Consider the following 25674-nt stretch of genomic DNA (forward strand, 5'->3'; position numbering starts at 1 on the left):
TAAATTTAAAACATTCCATTCATATTATTAATAGTTATAGATATTGAAAAAGTTTATCGAAATGCATTTCAGATGTTTTGTCTATCTATATTTTCAGTTTGTACTAACCAGAATATATAATTGACTTTATAAAAAGAGAACAAACGAATAAGAAAAAAAAATCGTGAGTGAAAAACGCGATGAAGTTAAAAAAGATTAGAAAAGTAGAAATTGCTATGGACTAGACTGATACGACAAAGACTGTAAAAAGTATATAAAAAATTAGTCACGTGAGATTTGAGAGAATGGAAGAGCTAGAAGAATATAGATATAAATAGTAAGAAGATTTCTAGCTCAAATAAAAACAATAGGAAAAAAAAAGAAAGAATGGAAAGAAGAGAAAAAGGAATTAGGAAAGATCTAGAATGAAAACAAAAAGAAAGAAAGAAATAATGAAAATGCAGATTATATTCTAATAATCTTCTTTTTCTTTTTTTTTCAAAAAAAAATCAAATTTTTTTTATTAATAATAGAAAATTAAAAATTTAATAGAAATCTATCAAAATCCATCAAAAGTTTCACATTCTCGAATTTCAAAACTTTTTGCTATTTTTTGTAATTCAGAATTCTCGAAATTTAGATAAAGATATATAAAAATTATAATTAAAAATATATAAAATTAAAATTTTTACAAATTATTATACAAAATTTATTACAATCTTATATTATATTATACAAAAATTATTACAATCTTAAGCCAAAAAATTATTCATAACTTTTTCATTTTTAGGTATTCTAATTTTTTTTAATTAGTATTCTAATTAGTATTTAATAATAATAGCATTTAATAATAATACTATTAAGTTAAATTTTATTAAATTAAATAATTATTTTTATTAATTATTAGTACATATATATATAATATCTTCTCTTTGCTTTGATTACAATGCATATTTTTTTTACATGTTCCATATTTTATCATATTTTTTATTTTTGCATGATTTTCATTCAAAAATATTCAAAAATTTTTTTTTAAATTAGCTAATGTGATGACCACGTGATTTATATACAAGTTTTTTAAGTAAATTAAGTAAATTAAGAGATTCTTAATTGAATTCGCATCGAGAGATTTATCTGGCTATGAGTATTATAATAAAAAAACATATAATAAAAATATATAAAAAATTATAATAAAACATAAAAGATATTATATGCAGGATTTCAACTGTTTAAATGCATAAATAAATATAATTAAAGTAAAAACATTCGTTAATTATCAATGATACATGTTCTATTCGTTCAAATTGGTAAAAAAGCCATGATAATTTAGTTTTTAATTTTAGCTAAAAGTCAAAAGAACATATACATGCTATATACATACACTTCCATATACATACTTAACAAAAATTAAGAAACATTTGCAAATATATTTATATTTCTTATTCTTTAAAATAAATAAGTTTTACAATCTATACATTTAATTTATAAATAAAGTTTCCATTTCCAATAATAAAATTATATATTTGTAATTAAATAATACATATTATAATGCATATTTATAAATAAAATTTTCGTCAATTAAATTAATTATTATTATATATTATTAACATGCATCATAATATACAAATTACAACATAATATATAAATTAATAATATGTATATGTGTAAAATAATTAATTTGCGATTTAAAAAATTGCAATTAAATTTCGTTTAAGTTTTTAAAAATACAAAAAATATTGAAAATTATAAATTCTAATTTTTTTTGATTAGAAATTTTTTTTTTTGATTAGAAATTTACTTATAGCTAATTATAAACTTGAATATAAACAATTCTAAAAATTAAACTCTATAAAATTTTAATTATTAGCAAAATAAATGCTTTTGAAGAAAATAATAAAAAATAGTAAAAAATATTTGAATTTTAAGAATTTTGAATTTCGACAATTTTGAAACCGAAATTTCGAAACTCTAAAAAATAGAAAAGATTAATAAGAAGATTAATAAAAATAGATTTTTCTTAACTTCATTTTTTAATATAGAAATAACATTTTAATATAGAAATAAAATTATTAATTTACAATTATAACTCAGAATTTTTATCGATAAATATCAATAATATTGATATATTATTTAATAGTTTGATATGAAGATAAGATCATTAAGATATTGATAACTTAAATAAAAAATGAAAATGACTAGAATTCGTATTTTTTCTTATTCAAATTTATTATCAAAGATATTGTTAATAAATAAATTTATTATTTATAGATTAATAAGTTAATGATATTTCATTAATTTCTTTAATATAATTATATATAAAATATTATATATAATAAAATATTGCTAATATTAATAAGAAGAATAAATAGTTGACTTGAATTAATTACGATATAGTTTTTCAGTAGAGTTTTTTTTTTTGTAACTTATTATAGATAAAAAATTTTACGTACCTTAATACTAATACTAATAACTTTCAATAAAAAAAAATAGGATTTATTTACTTTTTTCTGTTAACACTATCTTAATGATATTATTGATATATAGAGAACAATCAATAAAATATCAATAATTATAACTTTATTAAAATGTGCAAAAATCATAAACTTTAAAGATACATTTTCATCAGTGCGCCATAATATTTACGAATAGCTTGTAACATAGAGTTATACTATATAAAAGGGAACGTTCTCATTAGGAAACATTTCATGAATATTATTCATGTTTCATAACTAATCTTTTCGCAAATATTTAATAAATTCTTATTTACAAATTTTTGATAAGATTCTTCTAAATGAAATGAGATCAAATACAATATAAATGTAATAATTAATTACAACACAAATATATACAAAATATATACAATACTATATTATTTATACTATATTATTTATAATTGACTAATTAGAATGAAATAAAATATTTTACATCCTTTTATTTACAATTTCTATACAAATTGTTATTTTTTTTACAAATTTTGATTTTTAATAAATTTATCGATGTTTTATAAGTCTTGATTATTCTTGAAAAATAGTAAATGTAAATACATGAACGGATCGATTTCTCTTTAGAAATTGATAGATTAATGTAATAGATTATTGTTCGCGAAAACTTCGAATAATAGTTATAAAAAGTTTATAAACTATTTGTAAACTATATATGATCTATTCGTTGATGAAAACACATCTTAAAGATGCGTTTTAATCAATTTGTTAATTATATTTGTTGTGCATTTTTTGAAAAACCAAGAAAATAGACTTATAAAAAAATATCGAATAATGTGTAAACAATTTTATTTAATTCTAATCGCTTGTAATTAATTACATAAAATAGTTTAAATTATATTATATTTTCATTTAAAAAAAATCTTATTGAAGAATTTTATTGTAAATGTATTTTAAATGTTTACGAAAAGATAATAATTAATTATGAAATATAAGCAAATAATATTCATGAAATGTTTGAGCGAATATATCTCTTTTAACTCTGCATTACAAACAGTTCACGAATAAATATAAACAAACTAAAGATTTTTAGAAAATTTAACTGATCGCAAATAGTTTTAATGTTCAAATTCGAGTAATAATTATTCAAAATCTGGGAATTCTCCATGAATTATTCCTTAATGAGGGCATTTTTATAAAATCGAAATTTCGAGTGATAATTATAAAAATTATAATTATAAACAGTTTATTAGTGTTTGTTAATAAAAATTTACTTAATGAATAATATTTTCGAAATTTATAAAAGATTTATAAATTGTTTTGCGAATTATTCATGAACTATTCATTTGACACACTTTTACAATATTTACGAAAGTTATAAAAAGTTTATAAATTGTTTGTGAATTATTCGAAAATTTCGCGAAAATTATAAAAAAATTTATAAATTATTCGTGAACTGTTCACGAATATTATTTGCGAATAGTGTATTCCAACTGTTGAGGACGCATCTTAATATTATTCCCCGAACGCGAAATATACCGATTTCCCTTTGCGGGAGGCTAGCTGATCTGGCGGTAATCTGGCCGGGAGATCTCGACAAGAGGAGAGCGTAGATGGCGAGTTTAGACAAGAGCTGCCGCTAAATGGATTCGAGTCGGTGTGGCAAGTAAAGCACGACGCGAGCTAGACGCTTTCACTCGCGACGCGGTGGATGCTAGAGTTCGACAGGTTACGGGAATCGCGATTGCTTTCCGCGTGAAACAACGACGCGTTCAAAGTGCGTCTCATGGTAAAAGCGTGGTGGACGATGCTTTACACCGATATAATATGTAGAAAATCACGTTACATGTTTTTTGTTGTAAAATGGTACGATATCCTTTGTTTCTTTGTCGCAGTGGTTAATCGTTGACTGCCTTTAATTCGCAAATCCTTTCCTTTATCAAAAGATTTGATGTTTGAGATTATATTGGGACAAATGTAAAATTCAAATGTGGTATAAATGAAATTTTTGTCACGTAGAATCTTTAACGCTAATAATTATGTATTTTTATATAGGCTGAGTTTTTATATGATGATATTTTATAGTTAATTCAAAAAATTGTTAAATTCGTTGAAGAAAGATAAAAGCAAGCTGATGTTTAAATTTACTTTTTTTATTTTGTCCAAAAGATAAAGGAGTTTTCAAATTTTTAAAATTTATTAATATTTGATACATTTTTGAGATATCTTTTTTCTCATTTTTCGTTACAAATTTAGAAATTATGATCATTTATTTTCAAAAAAGCAAATATCCTTGAAAAAAATTTATTATTTTTGACAAAATTTTAATTATTTGAATAAATGCTTATATTTTCTATCTTCTACCTTCTATTCTACCTTCATCTTATTTCTTTTAATTTAAATTATCTATAACTTAATAAATGTTTCAATCGACATTATTATAAATGAATTTTTAAATCAAAAAAATGTTCCGTGAATATATTAACATCTAACAATTCTAAATAATATTACAGTAGTAAATACAAATTCTAAATAATATTTAATTCTTGTAAATCACTTATAACATGATAATTATAATTCTATTGTATCAAAAATTGAAAATAATGAAATTAAATATATATTAAATTAAATCGTACAATTGCTAAATCTAATATAATATTCGTTTTTTTATTTTTTTTTAATTTTATAAAATTATTTTTAATTTATCATTTACAAGGAAAGGCTGGAAATGGACCGATTTTAATTAAGTTTTTAAAAAACGATCAAAAAAATAAATATATATATTTTTTGCTATAATTCAAGTTTAAGAAATGAAACTAACTTCCATTTTAATGATTTAAAAACTGATTTATTTAATGGTTAGAGATAGAAGATTTTTTTAACAAAAATTAAATGCTTCGTATCAAAGCATTGTGAAAAAAAAATCTTTAATATTTTTTAAAAAAATTATCAATCATATTTATTTAAAAAATTATAACATCAATCATATTTATTTGAAAAATTATACAACTGCAAATTAATTAATAATAGTATTAACAGTATTAACTACTGTATTACTGTTTATGACAGTTATTTGATCAATGTAGATATTAAAAATTTTTTTTTATTTTTAATATTTTCATTTCGATATGATAGAAAGTACCTGTGTTGAAAATTTTTTTTTCTATTTCTAACCATTACTGAGTTAACTTTTAAGACATCGAAATTTAAAGACTATTTTCATTTCTAAATTTGAGTCACTATAGTTAAAATATAGAAAAATACCAATTTACTATTTTTTATTGTTCTTCATAGCTGCAAAGTTTCATCAAAATCGATGCTTAATCATATCTTTCTTCAAGTTATTTCTAATATATCTTTAATATAATTCCTAATATATATAATATAATATAAATTTTGAAAAGAGATATAATTAAATAATAAATAAATCCTATATATTATTTTATTTATTTTTTTAATGAATAAATTAATTTTTGTCTTGATCCTAATCGTCTTTTTAAACAATGTCTTATGGACATATTAACATCCTATAATTTTATAAAATTATACAAATTTTTAAGTATCAAAATATTACTTGTCATTCAAAAATCATGACAAAAACGAACAAATTGCATTAAATCCAGGATAAAAAATGAAATTACAATCATATATTAAATTTTATGACAAAAAATGAAAAAGAAAATGTAGATTATTGAAATTATATGTATATTATTAAGACAAATATTTCCAATATAATGGAATTTTTTATAAAAATGATTATGATTACAAATAACAGCACCAATAATCAAGTAAAAATATATTTGATAAGATTCTTTTAAGGGTCAAGATGTACAAGTTAAGAATCTGGGTCTCGAAGAAAGAAGAATGGGTCGAAATAGGTTAACGGTGCTCGGATAGGGATCGCGTGACTATGAATTTTTTGCGAAATTAAATGTTTCCTTTAAAACCGCTTCGCTATTTAAAAAAAATCTCGGCGAACATGCTTCAGTGAGAAAAGTATCGAATCAATATTTGTTATCGGACAGATTCCAGATGTTCCGTGCGATTTTCGGCTCGCTCGAAGTGGAATTTGTTCGTGCGTCAGCATTAAACTTGAGGTTTTGCATGGGTGCAGCTCTAGAGAAATCGATTAAACCGGGCGTTGAAATTCGTACAGTGTAAATACACATGGGGGTCATTTTCTAAAATGAGATTACGTAACGAGTTTCAAAGCCGTATATATCAGATTTTATCTTGAGCTTTGTTTTCTCCATTTTGCTAAAGAGTGTTAAACATCATTTCGTGATTCGAACGAAATAAAATAACGTTTGAAATAGTTTTTATATTTGAGCTCTGTGTTCAAAATATCTTTATTACACGTATAACACATTCCGGGACGAAACGGTACCACATTTTACATTTTTCGATATTTCTTGAGGTTAATGCATTATGCAAATTTTTTATATAGAGACTTCAAAAAAGATATTGGCATATTCTTTGGGAACAATTATTTTTTTAAAATTGAACGTAACGTATTGAATTGTTTTGAAAAGTTAGAAAGATTAATTAATTAGATGATATATAAAAAAAAATTGTAATTTAAATATATTTTATAGAATATATAATAATTTGTAGAATCAATTATATACATGTAAAAAGTATCTTCGAAATCGGTAATGTTGTTACGAGTTATAAACAATTAAAAATGAAAATCTATTTTTCACAACTTTTTAAAATCTAAAGATTTTTATATTTTTCGATGTCTTTTTTATATTAACTTTCAATGAAATTTTAAATATATATATAATTAATATAAATTTTCAAAGTGTTTTTTTAAATTTTTATTATAAGCTCAAATAAAAAAGATATAAAAGTAATTTTTATTTTCTTCAGAATTCTGATAATTGCTATTTTCGTTACACATTATTTTATTTTTTTAATTTCTTAAAACTTTCTCTAAAAATTTAAAATCAATTTTAAAAAAGTTATCGCGTTTTATGATTGTAATTATGATTGTAATTATAATATTGTCAATATTTTTTGCCAGTATTATTATAATCCTTATTAATATAAAATCAATCATCTTTTTCTAGAAATTTAATTTTATATTTATGTTTTTATATTTTTTATGTTTATGTGAAAAATGAATAAGATAAAATGATTATAAGTGATTATAATGATTACATGATTATATGATTATAATAATTATAACAATAAATATCAATGATATTTTATTATTTAAAAATTAAAAGATTTCTTGTAAATTCGAATTTGATTGAAAAATTCATTAATCATGTTATTTATTATTTATTATTATGTTAAATTTAAATATCAATTTTTTTATCAATTTTTTACCAAATTTTATCATATTTAAATATTCCAAAGAGAATATTTCAAAGATGCTTATTTTTATCAATTACATTGTTAGTACTATCTCTTATAATATTAAATTTAATTTATAATCAAATATAAGATTTTTCAATCTGAAAATATCACTTTATAATATCGAAGTTATAATAGTTATGATACTTATATATTGGAAAAAAAAAATGATTATTTTTGTAAAATATTCTCGTAAATATAATAAAAATCGATATTTTATATCGATTATTTATTTATATTCTGAATACAATTTTTATGACCAAATTTTGTTTTAGTATACGAAAATACATAAGCAATCTTTCCATTTTTAAATAAAAAAAAATATATTTCTTTTATTTTTTTTTTATTTTTTTTTTATTTATTGAATTTTTTAAATTATTTTCCATGAACATAATGAAAGAAATTTAAAGTATTTTTTTTATTTATTAAAAAAATTAGAATTAGAATTAAGCCATAATGCAATTAAATCATTTCAAAATATTAATTTAGTCTTTATTTATGAAAGGAACATGGTTAAATACTAATAAAAATCATAATAAAAATCATAAGTAAAATTGGATTACAAGGATAAAAGTGTTTTATTAATATTACTTTTTTTTTACACATATACATATGTATATTTATGTGTACAGATAAATATATACTTTAGTTATATGTATATGTAATTAGAATTATATGTGAATATCATATATAGTGAACAATATGTATATGATATTAATGAAAACATATTAAATTAATAAATATTTGTTATATAACATAATTTTATGATCTAATTTCATATTTAGTAAATAATCAATATTTTAATATGTCAAATATATCAAAAAATATATAAGAAATATGCAACAATATACACAATATACAATATACAAAATTTTTTATTTATTTTTTTAGAATCACTAAATGGCAAAACAAATATATATCTTGGTCATTTTTTATCTATTTTTTATAATTTTTTTATAAAAAATATTTGCATAAATCTTCTTGCACTTTAATAATAAAAAAAAGATGATCATTTTAATTAAGCAAAAATTTGATTTTAATTTAATTTTATCTAATTTAATTAATTGTAAGATTTTATTGTATATTGTTTCAATATATATTATTTTATCATTCAGCAACTTCGGTTATTATAAATAAGTTTAATATGTAATTTTTAATATCTTTAATATCAAAATTTTTTTATTAAAAAATAACAAAGTAAATTTATTATTTCAAACATTTCCTGAATAAGAATATCTTTTCAAATTTATCTTATTATTTATTTTATTATTTGACTGGATGAAAAAATTTACAACGATAGTTTAATTTTAAAATATTATATTATACACAATACAATCAGAATTATTTCCAAAATTAATACTGGCAATTATTAATAAATACAGTACTTTAGAAAGTGCAGCATAAGCTTCAAAGGTATTTAACTTTACTTTGGGAAATTACTCGTAATGGCGACCGTACCATCGAAAAATATTATCGCGATTCGCGGCCGCGAAAACAATTTTTCGCTGTTGTATTATCGCTGATACAAAAAATCTCTCTATCTTGTTCTTGCAACCATTGAATCGTATTTTTTCCCCTCGTGTTTACAATGCATTAACTACGTAAACCGTGCTGTTGCGGCTTTTAACAAATACTTCCGAGCGCTAAACTGAAAAATGTTGACTCCAAACGTATTTTAACGACATTTAAACATCATTTAACCATGTTTGCAATGTTTAAAAGGGAAACGACTTATATCCCTATTAATTGTTTGCACTCCGAATATAAGCTATGTTAGCTTATAATTGTAAATTAATTTTGATACTTTGCGAAAAACATTAAAGTGGATATAACATTTTTTTTTTGATATTTAAAAATATATATCTAGTGAATAACTATGTGCTATTTAAAAAATATGCAATAAAATAATTGATTGAAAAAGTTTGAGTATTTAAATTGTAACCTATAGTTTAAATATAGCTTAATTATATAGCTTATTTTAATTAAATTTATAAAATTATAATCTAAGATAAATAACATTAAAAAAAGATTTTCATGATCCAGACATTTTTAATTATTTTTTAGATTAAGATAAAAATTTTTATAAGATAAAAGAACGCAACATATTTGTTTAATAAATAAAAAATTATTGCAAAAATTGAAAATAAATAAAACTATATATAAAATTAAAATTAATTAAAATTATATATAAATTAATAAGCTTATTAAAACTTACATTATACTTATATATATAATAATTATTATATTTCAAACTATAATATTAAAAATATATAAAATTTAAAATATTAGTTTAATTAAAAATAAAAATTTTGTTAAGATATACATTTTGGAATTTCAAATCAATTATAATCAAATACATAATATAGGAACTATAACATTACATAAATATTGATTTTCAATTTTAAAAAAATATTTACAATAGTCATGATTTTCAATGTCATAATCGACTTATTGTACCTATATAATATCTATATTTCATATATGAAAAATCCATTCTTCTCCTTTTTCGTCTCAGTGTATTTCATTATAAAAACTTATTACTACATTTCAAAAAAAGCATATTTTTCTTATAATCTCAAAATATTTTAAATTTCTATTTTTAATATTCCGAATTAATAATCCGATATTGAAATTTAAAATCTCGTGTCACATTTTATTTCTCGGAATATTTGTAAAATTCACCATAAAATTGAAAATAAAAATAAAAATAAATAGATTAATAGAAATGATTCGCTTTAAGTTTTGACCATATTTTAACTATGATTTCAATAATTTTTTATTGAAAAATTTTCAAAATGATTTTTTACTTTTTTGCAAATCAAGCAAAAATATTAAAATTTTTACATAAATATTATTGGTTAACAGATCATTCGCTCTTATTATTTTTTACATTAATTACATAATACATAAATTAAATAATATTAATTTAGTTTTCTAGATATATCGACGTTCCAAATATATCGCTTTATAAACTACAATTAAAACTAAAAAATAAAGATGAAACGATTCTATTTTTGTCACACTGCCACCTCGCTCTATTTCTGTCTAGCTTTATCTTCAATGCTTTCATTCGCTCATAATTTAATAGAAATAATATTTAATAGAAATAAACTACAACAGAATTTTTGAATAACAACTTTTATTTATATTTATTTTGATCATTATAATTAACCATCCAAAAGTATCATATAAATATATTAACATCTTATATAATACGTTAATTTAACTTATAAATAAAATAAAATTAATAAAATAATTTATTAATAAGATATTTGTAATATTTATTAATAAATAAATTATTCTTAATTTATTTACATTAATAAAATAGATATTAAATAAAATCAAAAAATATGAATCATTATAAATTTTTTTTAGATACTTCGAAATTTGGAGAACAAATGCAGAGAAACCGGAAAAGATGGTAATTCTAACCATTTAGTATTTTATGGCGATAATAAATCGATTTATTTTTCAATTTATTTACAGAACTAAAAACATCAATATGAACAAAATAAAAAAGTTATTGTTATGATATTTGCGATAAAAAATTAAGGAATTATTTTAAAATATATTGCAATAAAAGATTATAAAATATAAATATACACTAATATTGATAAAATCTTATATTTCTTATTTCTATGTACAATTTTCAATTGTAATTTTTCAATTTTTATTTTGAATTATGTTTAACGCAACATTAAACTGATCTCAGATGCAAAAGGTTGATGAATAAAAAAAAATTCTTTTTTTTACAAAAACCAATTTCTTAATCGATCAAATCTATTTAAGAACAACATATATTTCTAACTATGATGAAATATAAAGAGAAAGTTTCGATGATGCTTTATCTCTTCATGATTCATTGAATTTACGTTAATACCGCCCACGCTAATCGTTATGCGCGAACGTATTCGGAACGTTTAAACGTAATACGTTCACGAGATGGGCACACCTTGCGATATCGCGATTTTTCCGCAACGATCAATCGCCAAGAAAAGGCAAGAATGTTTGCAAAGTTTGATGAAATGGTTTCGGTTACTCGGAGCACATTCTTAATGCTCTTCAAATGTACATGGTTCAGTCACGCCTAGAAGCATTGAATAACGTTTAAACGGACCATGACTGAATTCTTAATGTAATTCAAGCCTCCGGCGTATATACTTTCGATTTTATCCATAGATAGCTTTATTGATATCTCTGACGTTTTATACCGTGAAGACTCAACTACTCAAAGGGTTTAGGATTGCAAGAGGAATTAATTTACAGTTTCTGATCTCTTTACGGTTGGATTGTATAATGATAATTTTTTTGACAAGTATTCAGGATGTTTTGCGATACAATTTTGATTGACGATCTATGAAAAAAATAGAAGAGTGGTGGCATGAGTGGGATTTTGTTAAAGATAGCCAAAAAAATTAAATGATTATTTAATTCTATATATTTAAAAAATCAATATAGTACTGATAGATTTTCTATTTTTAGAAAAATAAATTTTGTTTTGTCATTCATAAATTAATTATATTAAATGAAACAAAATAATATTGACATATTAAATAATAATTTAAATTATTAAATTATTGTTTTTTTGACATTAAAATTATAATATTATTGATGTTTTCCTTGAATAATATAAATATCACAATTTTATTATATTTTTAAATTTATAACAGAATATCGATTATTTGAGCTAATTGAAAGACGAATCCTTTCAGATAAATAGTTTTTTAAAAAATTGAAATTATAAACACATGACAAAATAGAAATTAAACAATTTTTAAACACATTAAAATATTATAAGTAAACAGAATTTGTTTTATCTAAATACAATGAAATATTTTTTGAGAATAGAATATTATAAAAAAAAAATATTAATATTATAAAAGTTGTTTAAAATTAATTCATTATGTAGTATTAATATTTTTTTTATAAATTATAAAATATTATAAAATATATTGAGATTATATGACGGTAATCTTCTTTTAAAATTAAAAATTAAAGTTGATCTTCATATAACTTTTATGTGTATAACCTCTTTAATTCATAGAAAAACTATTAATATTGCATTATCTTTTTATATTAAACAATTTATTATATTATAAGAATATTTTTTTTCGCAATATTTCTTTACAAAATATTTTATTATCAAATAATTTATTATCAAATATAGTAAATATTTAATATTAAAATATATATGTTTATAATATATATTTAATATTAAATATAATAAATATATTTATATTTTATAAAAAAAATTGATTATAAAAAATAAAATATTTATATATCACAGGATATTTGATATATCAGAATTTTCCAATATGTTAATATTTTCAGATATACTAATTTAAATAGATTCTCATTTTGTTTTCGTGTTCGAATAATCGACGTTTTACTGTAATTAAACTTTTTAGATCATTTAACAGTGATACGAAAGAAAACAATCTGCTACATATATAATCATCCGAATCAATGACATAATGAGAACTTTCGTATATACTCTCATTAATAAATATAACAGTATTAAAAATTTTATTTTAAATTTAACTTGTTTGTTATTACATTAAAGGAAGAATATTTTATGATTGTTGAAGAAATATCTAATAAAATGTGATAATTAAAAAATGAAAAATAAAAAATAATACTTCATAAAATGTTTGAAGAAAATAGAATAAATTTTATTTTGTAGCATGAAAAAAGTTAATTATTATTCATTATTATGAATGAATTGGCAACAGTTTCAAATTAGATATAATTGAATATGTCATAATATACAAAACAATATAATTTCATCGTAGGAAGATTTATCATTTTTGAAGTAATCACAATGTTCCATTCAATGCGTGTCCCATTCATACCACCTTTTCTTTGTTATTTTATCCAACTAAAGAGTATGTATTGAAGAGTTCATTTGTAGCAAATCAATATAAACTTTAACAACGTCGCCCATTAATTTTTTAGAGAACAATACTTTATAATGCATATACTGTTTTTATTTGTAACTATTTAATGCATATCTAAAAAATATCTGAGTATCTAACAGTATATAACTTTTATTAATTCTAGAATGATTGAGTTTCATACCGTAACTTGTCATATTTTGATCGAAAAAACAAATGTTTTAAAAATATATATAATGAATATATAATGATATAAAAAATTCTATATATATTTCAAATTAATTTGAATTCAATACATCACAATTTAATGCTCTACATTCTTCGCATATTATTATAACATTTGAATGCTTTTTATATCATTTGCAATTATTAATAAATTTATTTTTTCTTTGTTAAATTATATTTTGTTTAATTGTCTATATTATTTTAATGATTAGATAGATAAATAATAAAGTTGATGATCATGAATATTTTATTGTAAGAAAATCAAAATCAAAATGAAAAAATCAAAATAATTTTTTGAAACATTTAAAACCATAAGTAATAAATAATTTTTAATAAATAATAAACAATAATTTTATGAATTTTTAAATGAATTTTTCTACAAGATTTTCTACATTTTCTGTAATGTACTTATAGTTGTTCTAGAATTAATTTTGCTAGCAAAATATTATATTTTAGTTATATTTAAAGAAATAAAATATTAATAACAATATAATTATAAAAATATAAAAAAATTTATTTTATAGTTTTTTTCAATAATATCTATTTTTGTGGATTTCTGTTGAACAGTATTTGTTTCTAATATATGGTTAAAAAGTATAGGTATTTTTGAATTATATCTGTATCTTATAAAAAGTACTTTGTTCTTTAAATTTTATTTTTGAAAAGAAATAATCAAGTTTACTCTTAAAAGGTTCGCAGAACATCAGAGAATTTTTGTTAAAAGCTCAGACGAAAGAAAATTCTTTTATAAAAAATTAAATATATAATTGAATATATAAAAATTGAATATAATTAAAATAATTATTTTTTATTAGATACTAGCAAGTATATCATCATTAGAATTAAATAAAATTTTTAATTATTATCTGATTGATTATATATCAATCATTTATGATATAAAATTTATATTTACTTATTAATAATAAAATTTAAAAATTTACAATTTAATTTTATGATATATATATTACTATATAGATAATTTAAATATAAAGAATAATAATTTAAATATAAAGAAAGTATAAGACAAGTATAAGTAGATAAAGTGTGAATAATTGATTTAGAATGAATAATTCTCTTCCACATTTCACGTATTTCATATTCCACTTTTTCGGCTTCGGTTCATAATCTTTATGAATCATTCATTCTCGACTTTATCAATTTCTAAAAGATTATATTGATCAAATTTCTGCTAATGATTTCATAAATGAAAAATATTTTTTTTTTAGAATAAATAAAATAAAAAATGAAATTATTTTGCTTCATTTTTGTCATTTTTTATTTAAAGAATATAAAATATTTTATAAATTTTACAAATTAGGAGTTCAAAATAAAATAAAAAAATTTCATTAGACAAAATAATATTAAATTAATATTAATAATATATATTATATTAATATAATATTAATATAATATATAGTATATATTAATATAATATGTAATATAATATAATATAAACAAAATAATAATACGATAAATGAATTATATAGATTGTGTTAAAAGTTTTTATTTTTATAAATATATTTTAAATAGAACAATAAAAAAATAGAAGATAGCAGTAATTATATTGAAAATGAGAATATTCAGAAATCAGAGCTGTCAAAAAATGTTAATATTATATTTTCATCTTATTATTGTATAAAGTTGTACAATAAAGTTATATATTCTAATTATAATTAAATTATATTAATTTATATATAAATATAATAAAAATTAAATATTAAATTAAATAATATATAAATATAATATTAATATAAATATAATAAAATATATATAATATTAATTAAATGTTCAATAAAATATCATTAATTAAGTAAGAACATGTATTCAATAAAAAATAAAGCGATATCTTTTATTCAAACTTTATTTTTTCTTTCTTTCTTTTAAAATACACATTAGAAATAAATAAATGACGAAAAGTAAATTGTTTCCAAAACTACATCTCGGTCTATAAAAATTTAAAAAATTCTGCATTATACTTGCTAGTTAATTAGAAAAGAAAAAAAATTCTGAAAAGGTTTATGCGTTTTTTCCTCTTCAGAGAACTTCTCAATTATTAAATTACCCTCCATCGATCTCCATTGCGCGTCTCTCATCACAGCGAATGACCACATCGCGTAAAATTGAAGCGATGACAGCATCTTGTCGCGAAAGAATAACAGGCTGAAATTATTTAAAATTCGTCGCTCCGAAGCGGAACCTGTTTGTGACTCATCGTAACAAGATGTGAGAGTAATAAAGCTGCGCCTTATCCAACCAGAGCAAATTAGAATGCGCGTCGCGTCAAAAATGGTCGCGTCTCACCTTGCCAATTGTTTCCGGATCAATTTATAATTTATCGATCCTCTATAATCCAAATCATTTACTGACATGTTTTATATTCGATACAATTTTCCAGAATGGGTTCAGTTATTGCGTAGAAATTTATGCATTTTGCATAGAAATATTTTATCGTCGTTATATTATCGCGATAAGGATGCAAATCCAATTTTATTTCCACGTGTTATTAAAGCTAACTTTTTTTAATCCTTTAAACCGATTTTCGTATTGATTTCCTACTTCTGATTATTAATTTATTTGAATCAAAAAATTTAAATCAATTTTATATTATTTTTGCTAAATACATTGCGATATAAAATATCATTATTCATATTGTAAAAAAACTATCTTTTTTATCGATTTTGATAATTTTATTTTCGAATGTATTATATTATAGAACGAGATGAACAACTTCGTTATTATTTTTTCTTATATATAGTTTTCTTATATAGTTATATATAGTTTTCTAATAAATATATTTTCTAGTAAATATATTTAACAAAAAAAATTAATAATTATATTATATTATAAAAATATTAAAAATTTTACTTATAAATAAATATATACTTTATAAAAAAATGAATATTAATATGCAACTGCTATTTATATCAACTTTATCAACTGTTTATATAAACATATCACAGCATCTAATTGATATCCAAAATGTATAATGTGAGCTGATAATACTTTCTAAAATATAAGATAATTAAAATTACAATCTAGTTTCATCAACCTATTATTATCAGTGGATAAATAAGTAGTTATTTTATAATTATTTATTTATAAAATTTCGTCCTTTGTAAAGTGTATACTGAAACATATGATTGCCACTTATCAATTGTTTACATAAACATATCATGACGATTGGTAGCAAAAATAACTCTTGATTGTAATTGACTACAATGACTAAACTTACAACAATAACATATTCAATCTATTATCATTAATGGATAAATACACTTATCTATCTATCTAGATTAGTAATAAAATTATAAATATTTATAAATAAATTACAAATATTTATTTTATTTCGTGACCTGAATATTGCATTCAAATATATTAAATAAAAATATATTAAATTAATTATTTAGTATTGTTTATCTTATTTATCTTATTTGGTAGAGAGATGCCGCATCGCAAAATGTGCAAAATGTATCACGATTAAATCTTTTTCAAATTCCGAAAATTGGTTATTCTAGATATATTTACATATAAAGAGTATCATAGAAGCAATATCCTTTTATTTCGTTATCTTATTGAAGTTAAGTCAATTATTAATTAATAATCATGTAATATGGATTTTATTTGCAATTTTATCATGGAATATTTAATATTTCAATAATTTATTATTATTATAAAAATTTATTATTAAAATCAATCGCTAATCAATTATTATTAAAATTAATTGTTAAGATTAATAAATAAAATAAAACAAATTGATCCTCTTATTCTTTCTATGATAACAGATTTCTTCTTCGAAGGTACTTAAAAAATTACGCAAATAAATCTTTATTAAAAATTAAGCAGTTGTATAATAATCATTAAGAAATTTATTAATAAAAAAATAATCGTAAATTAACAATCGTTAATAAAGAATATAAAGAACATATGAAAATGTCATGAAAAATATCGTTGAAAAAATATGCATTTATAAAATTGTTATAAAAGATAGTTGTTTGATCAATATAATTGAAAAAAATTGAAAACTATTGATAAAAAAATTATTATTTAAATTTATTAAAATTAATTTATTAAAATTATATATTTATTTCAAATTATAAAATTTTATTTTAAAATAAAATTGTAACATTTTTTTTATGACATTTTGTATTAATCTTCTGACTTGGATAATGTGGAAACATAGCAGTATCATTTATTGAAATATTGTTATTTTCATTATCTATATACAATTTAGAATTATCTACTTTTTCTGACACAACCATAAAAGAATATTATTTAGAATTTTTACAATGAAATATAATAACATAAATATGGATATTTAAAAAAGTACATGAAACAAACTTAAAAATACTTATATACAGTTTAAATTTCAGCTTACCTCAGAATGATGATCTGGAAACTTCCGCATAATTTAAGAAGATATCATATGATAATAGAAATAATAAACAAGAAAAAAGACCTAAAAAAACTCAGAGAATACGACTAATCTACTGCATGCTAGAGATAAAAATACTCACAATAATAAACATCAGTTTAATCCGTTGAAAATAGTAAAAAAAATAAGATTATAAGATTATAAGAAAGGGAAAACTAAATGTGATCCTTAATGAAATATAATGAGAAATAAAAAAAATAAGAAATAAAGAAACAGATTAATTAGAATGAATATTAATTCAAAGGATAATTGAAACTTCCAATATTAATTAAGATAGCGTTTAATAACTTTATTGAACTATAAATAAAAAATGGGATAGAAATCTAAACATAAAAACATAAAGAAAAACAAAAATGGACAAATAAAATAAGATAAAAAATAAAATGAAGAAGAAAGATTAAACAAAAATATTAGAAAAATATTAAAATAAAATTTATAAATGGAAAAATAAATTAATCAAACATTAACGAGAGAATTCTGTTCAATGGCTGACATTCCATAATCGCGAAGATCCGAGATCAGCAACAGAGCGAGGCCTGTCCTTAGTTATCGCCAGGCTTACTGTCGAACTGGTTTCACGCAGTTTCAGGCAGCATAATTATAGCACCACATCCCAGGTGGTCTTAATAAATGAATACCGTAATAAATGACCGCATGTGTCTCGCCTAGCAAAAAGAAACGGTCTGGTATCGAAGGTCTTTTCCTTTTTTTTTCTTTTCAAATGTTCTTTAAAAAAGAATGAAACATTCGATAATTGCACAATATCATTTTTATACCTTACAGCTAAAGAAACTTAGTGCTATACTATCGCTTATGTGAGCCGGATTAAGCGTCCGCTTTATGCGACCGCACAGGATTTACTGTTAAACGATCGCTATATTTCCTGCCGCGTAAAGATTCACTTTTTATCCTTGTGCTCCTACGATCGCATTGCGGCTTCCGGTAGAACGTGCCTCGAATACATTATTGCGAATGGAGAACGATTAATTCGATACGATGCGACGCTAGATCTCTGCTGTATTCTTTTAATAAATATAGAATTAATAGAAGTAACAATTGTTTTTGTAAAAGTATCAAAATAAATAAATAAATAAATAAAAAAGAAAATTATCCGTTTTTTTTTTTTATATACATATATACATATTATGATTATATGATATATATAAGTTTTAAATCGATGTGACTAAGAAACATTATTATTCTTTTAATATATACAAATAGAATTTTAATTAACTATTAATTTTAACTTTTAATTAATATATAAAAAAAAAGTTTAATTTTTTTTTAATTAATGCAATCGTAATTTTGTATGAATGTTACATGAGAATATGTATATAACATATTAGATAGAATAGAATGTAAATATTTATATAATTTATAAAATAAAATTTTTATGAATATGAATTAAAAAATTGAAATTTAAAACAAGATTTCCTCATTTTTCAAATATTACAACAAATGCTATATTTTGAATATTTACATATCATGTACGTTCTAGATTTTTTAAGATTTTTGACATTGAAATTTTGCATAAATGCATAAATATTCACAATCTACTTATAATGATGAAATTATTCCAAATGATGAAATTATTCTAGCAAGTACATAGAATTTTGTATCAAAATTTATTTTAAAGTTTGTGCAAGGATTATGTTTTCAATGTTGATTTATTTTCTGAACGCATGTTTCAATATTTGCGTAGGTTTGTTAAACGTGTAAATAAAAAAAATTACTTTTTAGAAGGAATTGTAAAATTACGGTATTGAAAAGTGCACCATTTTTAAGTATAACTCAATTAATTGAGGAAAATAAATAAATTTTTTTCGAATAAATGGCTAAAAGATCTGCATAAACTAAATTTTTCTATTTTTATCGAATAATAATTTATAAACTGCTTTAAAATCAAAAATAACGGTAAATATAGGTAATACGTAATAATGATATAGATAATATATATATAGATAAATATAGCTATTAGCGGTAATAATAGTTAAAAAATGAATTTGTAAAATGAATTTTACACATCATTTTTGAGAGAAAAATTCTTTTTCTCTAGAAAAGAAATATTTTTGTATATAGAAATATTTTTGAAACAAGAAAAAAGATAAAAATCAAAACAAATAAAATCAAATAAATAATTTAATAATTACATCAGTTTGATTTTTAAAAATCTATAACAATTACAATTATTCAAGACCAGTGAAAAGTTGCAAGATCAACTTTTGCAGCTTTTTCCGGATAGCCTACATTTGCATATCTCGCTGGCCTCGTGAGGGTGAATCCTTGACGCAGTTTGCGTCACTACCGTTGGATTTGTCGCGACAGACTTCATCGGCTAATCCTCGGTCAGACTTTACCCTCGTTCATCCCGAAAAGCACGCGCTACGATTCCAATGTTTTCGAAGGGTTTGCCACTATGTTTATCTGTTTATCCCGGGAAAATTCGAAAAAGCCAAATGGTTAAAACACGCATGTGGCACTGTGAACATAACGACCTAGTTTATGCTTCGAATTCATCCGCGAGAAAGAAAGGAACAGTTTAACACGAATTGTGTAAGTAAAAGTGAGACAAAGAGAAAAGAAAGGAACAGCATAGGGGAAACGCGAACAAGAATGTCGTGGCGGATCAGGGTTGAGAGAGATAGAAGGATAAAAACAGAAAAAGGATATAAAAGAAACGAGGATAAAATAATAGTAAGAGAAGGAAGGAAAAGGTTTGAAGCAGAACACTCGTAGGACAGCTGAGACCTGGGATATAGGTAGGAGAGGGTCGAATGGGATGTTGGTAGTAGAGAGGGTGGCGTGGTAGGGAAAAATCCAGCATGGTTAGAGAAGTAGAGAAGGAAAGAGCAGCGAGAATAGTGGGGATAGATTGCTGGAAGTAGCGGGGGAATCGGTGGTGGGGGCAATAAACACGCCGGCGCCTCAGTATCGTCGTGTCCATCGAGGGAGTCGGTTTGTGACGAGTTTGGTATTTCTTGAACGGAACAAAAGTTTGAAACAACTCAATTTATGAGGAAAATTCAATTCAATTCGTGAAAAGATTGATCGTGTATAATTTGTTTTCATTGTTGTATTTATAAAAATTTATCTGTATAATGATAGTACCGCGTTCCTTCAACGACGAGGGCTAGCCTTGCCCTTGAAACGGCAGCCGGAGTTTCGAGTGGCCGATACAGCGTAACGCGCACGACGACGTTCCAACCAGCTGTGCTCCGGAATCGCGAATCGCGTGTGTGTTGTGTTCGACGTTTTTTCTTGTTTATCTTTTCTACGTGCGAGTTTCTCATCTTCTTGTCTTCTATATTCGTTCACGTTACCGTGATTCGTGACAAAAGAAGACAGTCGTTGCCGGTTTTTTTTTACGTATTGCTTTTGTTAGTCTTGTTTGGTGTTTATTGGTGAGAATCTACGGGACGATAGGAACAAAGGGACGGAGCCAACAGTTGTGAAAGGGCAACAGAGACAGATAGAGTGAGAGAGAGATATCGTGGTGTATCGATCGAGAGTGGAGCTCGCAGTTGACGTAAGTCGATGAATTTTGTCTTTTGCGAGTATGATCCAAGTGACAATGATATATGTGTACATTTATATATGTATGTTAAACATATTATCATGTATATGCAATAACATATTTTATAAACGCGAGTTATATCGAGTCTCTTCAGAACAGTGTTATATTTTACGTAAGTCATGTAGAATTCTACGCGCGCAGTGGACTGGTTTTTTTTTTCTCTCTTGTCTTGCCGCGTTTCAAGAGCTTGAAATAGTCCAACGCCAGAGAAGTTCACTGCCTTCATTCGATTGTGTCATTGAGATTAGATGATATGATTCTTCGATGAGGAGACGTGCGCGATTGTTTCATTCAGACATGTATTTGTATGTTTATGTGAATATACAAATTTTTTTTACGTTAGTTTTTTATAATGCTGCGCCACTAATTTTGTTTTCTCACGTGGTACTATATAAATATTCTTTAAAAAAATGTATTTTTCGTTTTTTATTATTTTTTCGCTTCGATTTTTTCTTCATTTTTCTCGTTGATATTAATCTCAAATGATATTGCAAGTTTCATTATAAATTTTGAATAATTTCTGTTTGAATACATTAAAAGGACAAAATTGCGAAAAGAAATTTCAAAAAAAAAAATGTCTTCGTTCTAGATACTGTACGAAATGCGCACGTTTTCCCACGACCAGATGGTCTATTCACATAACAGTCCATTCAACTTCTTCACAAACGGTTACCATGTTCTGCGAGGTTCCATTAAACTTTCGAAAATTTTCCGAAAGTTTACCCCCTTAATGGAGGCTTTAATAACTCTACAGAAAATAATGCCTTTTCATTCGGATCTTTGTATCGCAAAAATTTTTATCATTTTTTTAATGTTCAATTTTAATTTTATTGAAAAAAAATTATAATTATCAATTATAATTATAGAAATTCGCAGAAAAATAGGACTTCCACTTGCAATGTAGACAATTTATATCAATTTCTTGAGAATGCTGATAACAGTAAATTCGAAGAAGAAATTATGACTTTGTTTACGTGAAGTACATGATCGATAATAATTTGAAAATGAAATGCTGAAAAGAAGTCGCTTAATCAAGAAGGGTCATTAATCTTTCATTTAGTATAACCGTTCAATTTAATACAATATTGGATTATAATACGAATTTATAGTCAAATAATTAGTTGTTTATTGTACGATTAAACACGTTTCCTGTTTTTATTTGATTTGCTATTTTCATCTTAAATGCTATTACCAACGGATATTCGTTACAAATGTATTTATATGTTCGAAGAAATATCCAAGTATATATATTTATGATAAAGAAAATTATTGATCTTATAATTAAGCGCGATTGGAACGTGGAAATATTTTACTTATTTTTACTTATTACAACATTTTTTTCCTTTATATAATCAATATTTTTGCAATGAAATTGTTACTTGAATAAAAGAATTTTAGGAATGATTTTCATTATTATATATATTTGTATATGATCTTAATTTACATAGCGTATCATAGCAATATAAAGTAGTTACAGTATACAATAGAGGATAGATTGTTGTTTTATATGCATTCTGGTACACGTTAAAATATATGTTTAAATTTATTACAAACTCTTGGAGAAATTAATTACTCCTATGTGATTATTGATAAATTGCATCCAGAAATTATAGATGATCATCAATGGAAATCGATTTATCATATGAGTTTAATCGAATTGTACTATTGTACTACTTGAAATATTATGTATATTAAATTAGTTTAAAATACTTTAAAATATATATCTTTGTATTTTTATATATTTTTCTTTTTTAATTTTTTGCTTGATATTTAATATCTATACTTTATTTTTATATAAAATTGAATTATGAGTTGATGTCTCTTATATAAGACATTCTTCATTGGTGCATTTAAATGACAAATCGATGAATATTGATTATTCTATACTATTATCTAAGAACAGTTAACTACAATTATAATGCAAATTAAAATGACGTAATATTAACAAACAAATTAACCGTTTCTAAGTATGGTACAGTGTAAATTAAGATTTGCTGTATGTTATTTTCATTAATTAATCATTAAATACAATCATTCCGTTGATTATTTTCATACAAATACTACATAATGATGCAGTATAATAATATACGTGAAGAGATGTGCAATTATGGCTTACTAACTTTAATTAGTTAGCAGAGTACGCTTACTCGATTTTAACTAAAATTATTTTTTCACATAACTTTTCTTCGATAATTGTTTACGATATATTTAAAAAATAAATAAAAATAAATGCCTATTCTTTTCACAATTATTAAATCGTTTATATAAAATGCAATAAAAAAAATTTATAAAATTCATTTATATGGACTATAAATAACGATAATAAATATTTAAAAAATATTAAATTAGTACTTTTTTTTTTATATAATGAATTCGAGATTTTGAATTTATTTAATGAAATCATTTGCAATCATTTCTATTATGTAACATGTGACATACTGACATTATTATTATTAGTATTATTTATTATTTTTACTATTATAATAATATTATATGAGTAAAAATATTATGTTTTATTGAACTTATCTCGATATTCTTTATAATATAATAGTTTTTTTATTTAAAAAAAAATATCAATTCTTTTACGATCTTTTTTATTATATTGTTGTAAAATGCTATTGTTAATAAGTACTCTTATGACACAATTTTTAAATTTAAAAAAAAATTAATTTTTGAATATTGAAAACTTTTTAATTTTAAAACTTTTATTGTACATTTATACATTTATTGAATATTGAAAACTATTTAATTTTAATTTTTATTTAATTTTAAAACTTTTATTGTACAAATATACAATATTTATTGTAGAAATATAATATATAAGTATTATATATTATATTATATTTATATAATTATTTATAATTCTTAAATAGAAATTTCTAAAAAACTAATTTTCAAATTTTTGTGGAATTAATATTTTTATTTTCAATTTTCCGTTTTCTTACTAATCGTATTTTTCCAATTTTTCCAATTTTCATTAATTTTATTAAATTTTCTATATAAATTCTAATTATAATATACTTCTCTCATAAAAAAAAAGATAAATTTGAAAGAAGAATTATTTAAATAACCTTTAACTTTAAAATTTTTGTTTGATATTATAATTGTGAATTTATTTTAATTTTATATCTTATAAGTACTAAATCATGTTACATGAAATATTTGGTTTATATTTATTCAAGATTTGAACATTGATTTATTAATTTGTTTGGCTATTTTTAAATTGAAAATTGTTTGTCATCTTTGGAAAGTTTATTATATTCTGTATTATTTTTTTTGAATTTTTATTGAATTTTGAATTTTAAATTTTATTTTTTTCTAAACGAATTTTTTTATATTTATTACTCTGTAATTTGTATCTTTTTTTTATAAATAATTGTGTAAGCATTTTCAGAATAACAAAATTCTTCTCCAAATATTTTTCCCATAGATTTTCAAAAGTTTGAATCATTCTTGTGTCAGAAAATATTCAGAGATAGAGTTTCTTTAGATTTCAAATCTTCAAAAAGCTTATCGCTTATCGCTTTTAAAAACAAAGACTTCTTCGAAAAAGAAGATTTTTTCTTAGATTGCTGTTGGAAAAATATCATGAATAGTTTTATTTTGATTAAGTTGAAAATAATTTTCAAAAATCAAATATAAATTTTTTATATAAAAAATCTAATATTTTATATAAATTGTGTATGAAATCCTATACTTAATAAAAATTTCTTTAATTAAATAATAAATCATTATTTCTGAATAAAAATAAATATGAGAGATCTATAA

The 25674-nt window shown here is 21.8% G+C and overlaps 1 protein-coding gene across 15 annotated transcripts in view; it reads left to right on the forward strand.

Annotated features, from left to right (window-relative positions):
• The first annotated feature begins 21251 nt into the window (after window positions 1-21251).
• LOC108004198 (ankyrin repeat domain-containing protein 50) overlaps window positions 21252-25674 on the forward strand; it is a 307200-nt gene continuing 302777 nt past the window's right edge. For 9 of the 15 annotated variants that reach the window (XM_017066936.3, XM_017066937.3, XM_062083374.1 and 6 more), the window contains exon 1: window positions 21252-21858. The gene's annotated coding sequence lies outside the window, so the exon portion shown is untranslated. The remainder of the gene's footprint in view (window positions 21859-25674) is intronic. The other 6 variants (XM_062083364.1, XM_062083365.1, XM_062083368.1 and 3 more) reach the window with 1 other exon arrangement.

The sequence above is a fragment of the Apis cerana genome, linkage group LG12, assembly GCF_029169275.1.
Source record: "Apis cerana isolate GH-2021 linkage group LG12, AcerK_1.0, whole genome shotgun sequence".
NCBI lineage: Eukaryota > Metazoa > Arthropoda > Insecta > Hymenoptera > Apidae > Apis > Apis cerana.